Source organism: Pyxicephalus adspersus, chromosome 2, assembly GCF_032062135.1.
Source record: "Pyxicephalus adspersus chromosome 2, UCB_Pads_2.0, whole genome shotgun sequence".
Taxonomy (NCBI): Eukaryota; Metazoa; Chordata; class Amphibia; order Anura; family Pyxicephalidae; genus Pyxicephalus; species Pyxicephalus adspersus.
The window spans coordinates 147202905-147208904 of record NC_092859.1 but is presented as its reverse complement, the minus strand read 5'-3'; positions in this window follow the sequence as shown (position 1 = coordinate 147208904).

The window sequence follows — 6000 nt, the reverse complement described above, 5'->3', positions numbered from 1 at the left end:
AAATCTTGGCCAGAACACCATCTGCATGAAGTTTGCAGGTTCTCCCCTTGTTTGTGTGGGTTTACACCCACATTCCAAAAAAAGGTTAAGGTAAATTGGCCCACTCCTACTAAAAATTTGAACTTAGACTGTGGTAATGACATATGACTATGGTAGGGACAATAGATTGTGAGCCCCTTTGAGGGATAGCTAGTGACAGGACTATGGACTTTGTACAGTGCTGCATAATATGTCAGCACTTTATAACCACTGCATAATAATATTCTGCCTTTCGGGTTGGCATTCAGACCACCACTGTAAGGGGAACATTTGTCCAGCTGACTGATAATGTAAGCGGCATTTTTTCCCACTGACATACAATGAGATGGTTTTAGCAGGGCGTCTTTGACACCTTCAAATCATTTAAAGAGTTATTCTGGTTAAGGTTGAGAAATGTTGCTTTAGTGGCTGGTGTTGCAGCTCTATTTTTGCTTGTTTAAAGCTTTAATGAGGGTTTTTGAGGTCCCTCTGTAACATATTGGTCTGAAAAATATATTTGGACTTCATTCCATCAGCTTTCTCTACTTGCCGTGACAAGGAACAGGTATGTGCATGGGACATCTCAGTTTTTAACACTTCACCACTTAATTTTTCATGGCCAATGAGTCAGGAAAGAAGTTGGCATCTCACCTTTACCATAAGAATGCAATGGCATCCCTAATATGTCCTCATAAAAGCTCTCACAAGTGAGGAATGCTATATATATGTTACACCTTGAGTATCACAGTTTACAAATAGTCCTATGTAACTTTAAATGTTTGCTGGAGGTTTCTATTGGCACTCTTTACACTTACATGGGAAGGTTCCTTTATTTTTTGCTCATAGTGCATTATCTTGACTCATGCAAATATTACTTTTTACAAGCTCATTCTTTAAAGCTGGTGCAATGAGTAATTTGATGAATTGGTGATGGATGGGTCCCGATGGGTAATTTGAGGATAATTACCTATAATTTTTTTAATCTGGGATCACTAAATAAAATTGTCTAATATTTTTCACAAATATGCCTAACAATTGAATGTTGTCAGGATTATTTTAATTACCTTTCACGGCGGGGTTAACATTTTCAAAAATGATATATGGAGTCATGTATTATGGCCGTTCTACACAGATCTTCTGAAATGTCCTTCTCTGTTGAAATAGTTGTCACCGACCCATTATATTAACCTTAACAACGAGTTTGACATCTATTTATACATTTTTTTCAATCAAAATGTACCCAACATTTCTCCAAAATTTATTTTTTTTTACTTTGCATTCAATTCAAAAGAGCTATTCAAATTTGTATTGATGATTTTTACATTTCAATTGAAAAATGTCTACATTTTGGATAAAAATATGGTGAACCATTGGTGAAAACCATTTGTGAACCATTTGTTATATTGATTCTAAAGATTTGATATATTGTACATTAAGAGGTGATCAACTTTTCTAAAACATGCTTGATAAATGTGGACCAATTGCTTACAAAATGAAAACATAAGTTTGAAAAGTGTGGAAAAACATTTTTTTTTTTTGCTTACTTCAACCAATTGTTTGGCAGCTGTTACTTTTGTTGAGCAGGATAACATATTTAATGAGGATCCTGACATGGTCTTATGGAAAGGAAATTTTCTTCTCAGTATTCTTCATGTACAATCCCCCTAATGGCTACTAATAGCACTAGGCTCAACCTAATCTAAAAAAACATTTCTGCTTTTAGTGACCATTGCCTGTGGTTAAGGGTGATCGGTTATGAGCATAGGTCTTCAATAAAAGTCTACTAAGTGGTGGTGACATCATTAACCTTTGCCTGCTTCATCCTTATATAATGGGATAAAGGCATTACATTTAGGTTGTTAGGAAGGGTCAATGTAAAGAATAGAACTTTATCTGGTCATGTCTGGATCAAAGAGGTTTAAAGGTTCTATAGAGAAAAGCAACGTAATCCTATGATATTAGGCAACCCCTACTGTGTCCTCATAGCAGAGCGCTATATAGAAGTTAATTATGCTTTATCGATACGAAGGAAGGAACTATTTCCTTCCCACAGTCATAAAAAAGAGGATAGGGCTTTGCTGATCTGAACTAGTCAAACTGTCCACTCAAGCAAGCAGTTTGGCTAGTAAATTGGTATAATTACTAGTTACTGAGAGGTGGGGGATGTGGCATTCCCTCTCTCTCCTTAGAGGTCCAATTTGTCTACCATAGCATGTCCCAACCCCTGCCGAGCTATACAGCCCTTTGATGAACTTCTCCCAACTTACCCCATTTTGTGATTGGCTTCTTTAATCTGATTAGGTTGTACAGAAGTTCATTTAGGGGTTTTCACACTCACACACGCTCATGTGCGTGCACACACCCGTACACACATGCCCACTTTGCTTGTTCTCAGACCATTAGGCTCTTGTTTTTTAACCAAAGAGCAAGTGATCTGAGTAGGTCTTCTCAGTTTAAGTAGCTCTGTGGTAGGCCTTTCAATAGCTGGAGCATGATCTAAGCCCACCTGCCTGCTTATTAAGCTCAGGATTAAAGGCCTGGCTCCCTCCACTCATCCTCTTACTGCTCAGTATGGAGGACGTCCTTTACATGTGAATTTGTCAACCCTTTTTTTTGCTTCTTGCCCCTTACCATAAGGGATTATAAAAAGAAAGGTCAAGCCCAATTCCTGCTTATAAATGGACAGCTTGAGTCCCTTTCCTTGCAGAAACCTTAGTCAATAGCTGGGACCACTCCCATCCAATTTGTCAATCTTAATCCTTTGGTGCTTGATCTTTCATTTTTCTCACACTACCTCTTTAGCCTCCAATTGGCCAAATACTTCTGTATTCTTCATGGATACTTTACTTACTTATCTATACTCTCCTTGTAATTCATTTCCACAATTAAACCATATAATTTGCAATTTTCAAGTGGTCCTGAGACTTGTATATGTCTACTTGTCCTAAAATGTATAGATTGTTAAAAATGATGGGCCCATTTATAAATCTTGGAATCTGACTTTCAGCACACATTCTCTGGTGGAGAACCTTCCAGGTCCATGTGTTTTCAATAAGAGTGATTTTTTTTTTCCCCCGCCAAAGCATGCTGTTGAAAGTCTGATTAACTGCTTTAAAAATCGATATAGCTTTTAGAAGCACGCTGAAATATGTTTTTCTTTTTTTGCATTGAAAACATGGATATCTTGGCTGAATTGCTGAGATTGCCGAAGAAACACCCATAATAGTTCAGTTATTTACAATCAGTAGTAGAGTGTCTAACTTAATAAACTTTACAGGACTGGTTGGAGTTGAATGGAAACAAGGGGTGCACAGGAAATAGATTTTGCCTGGAGATGGGTTTTAAATACAATATGAAGGATATTCCAGTCACATGGCTGAAAAAACAAAGTTGTGTTGCAGACACCAATAATGTTTAAATAGTGGCATACAGGGTATTGTCTGTATGGTATTCTTAGTGTAGCATGTGTAATACAGGATCAGTGGCATTCCTATATGCCTTTTTTGCTTGGCCATAGGTAGAATTCTTGATGTCATGTTCACTTCCTGGAGAATATATAGAGTTTTTAGTATTTAATATTTATGTTTGCAATATTATTAGTCCTCCTATTTGCTACAGTATTGGTTCCCAAAGCAAAGTACACATACCACCAGTGGAGAACATTTTTCACTGGGTAGTAAATGGTAAAGCTCAGATTTAAGTAGAAAGTCTAAATGGAGTTTGCAAGTTCTACTCGTGTTTGCATGGGTTTCCTCCGGGTTTCTCCTGCAGTATTCCAGTTTGCTCCCACATTCCAAAAACATGCAGTTAGGATTAATGGCTTTTCCCAAATTGACCTTAGACTGTGTTAATGACATATAACTATGGTAGGGACATTAGATTGTGAGCTCCTTTGAGGGACAGTTAGTGACATGACTATGGACTTTGTAAAGTGCCATGTAATATGTCGGCTCTATATAAATACTGTGTAATAATAATATGAATACCAATAAGAAACACTTATGTAAATATCTGTGGTCTTTTAAAAAAAGTTTGGATTTTTTTAAAAAAAATAAAAGTATATTGTAGGAATATATGTTCACTCTAGTCTCCTTTTCCAGACAGTAGAGGCAAAATTGGCATTTAAACTGGAACTTTCAAACCATCCAAGAGAACATACTTGACCAATGTTTGGGAGAGCAGTGCTTGTCAGATAGATACAAAGCAACAAGTTTACCTAAATTCCCCCTTTTCCAGCTGATCACAAGCTCCTTTCTTTCCCCCCTACCCATTTGCCATAGGGCTTTCATCAAGACAGCCGTGTGTAGGATCTGAGCTACACCAGCCAGGTTTACAGGGCTAAGGACTCTACTTGCCCCATATGCCGGCACTGAATCATCATACACCACCGTGTCATATGGAATATGTTACATGCACCTTTCTAACTGAAAGTACTGGGTATTTTCCTTCTCCTTTCATAGTGTCTGATACAAACAGGGAAATTAAATATTTGCTCCTTGGTGGGGTAGGGATATTAGAGCACATCTGTTACTTTTACGGATTTGCTTGCATGTTATTCTAATTTTAAAGGTGGATCCTTTTCTCTGTGCCTTCTTGGCACTGAAGCTTAATGGGTAAATTCACATTTTAGGTATCCTAGAAAGAGATATAATATTTGGTTTAGGGGCCTTACTTCAGCTTGGAAAGTTAGCCACCATTTCTTTGTGAATTGATAAAAGAGCTCTTTAATGAAATGTGATTAAAAGTTGACTTAAAATTGTTCAAAAAAAAGGTTTTGATTAAAAAAAAGTTGTGACCTATCCACAAGAGGGTTGGAAAAATAACCAAGGTGGGCACCAGTCATATGCCCTCAATATGATTGACTATGATTAGGTTGTTTGTGCCCTCTGTTGGACCTCTGGCCACGGTACCTTAACAAAAAATTGCCACTTTGCCAGAAAAGCTATTCATTCTAGTAGGCATTACATTTGGTGACCACATGTCCACTGACCTACTCTGAACCTATCTCTATTTTAAAACACAATGTATAAGTAAATAACATACAGAGTCTTCTTTCCATGCGCTTTAGGTTCAAATTAATAGAGTTAATCCTTCCCATGTCTGGAGCAGGAACTGGCAGCTGAAGGCCATAGAATGCTGTCAGTCTTACAAAGCTATTATAAATCAATATATCATATTTTCTATGACATTTTACTTTACTGATTGAATTTCTTAGGAAGTATATACAATTTATTGTTGACTATCTAGAACTTTAAAACAATCTTTGTTAACCTATGGAGGTGTCTACCAGAGAAACTCTTCTTCATCCAAATCCAATCTTGGTTGGAATGCCATTATGTGTATCAGCCAATCAAAAGAAAATCATTCCATAGCATCTAATCTCCTATACAAAATATATTGATATATATACACTGTTATTTAGATAGTAGAAAATAAAACATCTTCTGAAAGAAACCTTGGGGTACTTTTCAGCTGAATTCAATATATGTTACTCTTTGTTATTCCCCTTGGATGATGATTCGTGTAAAGCGTATCACACATAAAACATAGCTTCGGTAATGAGTAAAAATTGAACTCATGATTTTGGTCCATAATTTCCACCCTATTATTCCCTTGGGTGAAGATTCATCTAAACAGTATCACACATAAAACTGTTCAAGTAATGAGCACAAAGTGTATTCATGGCTGTGACCCATATTATTGTTTCTATGGAAATTGAGCAAACCACAGGAGGTAGTACATATGTTTGACTGTAATCAGTAACCTTTTGTAGAACCACAATTTTAGTTGTGTAGCCTGCAACACCGTTCTGTAAGATCTGCTACTGATGCAGTTATGTTTGTCTTATATATATCTAAGTTGCCTGATGATTATAGAAATATATACCCTGGGTGTGCATATTGTATGGACACAAGGGAAGCACGGGCAGTATCCTACCCCTTGGATGAATCCAGTCTCTAATCCTTCATGCCACCCCTTAAA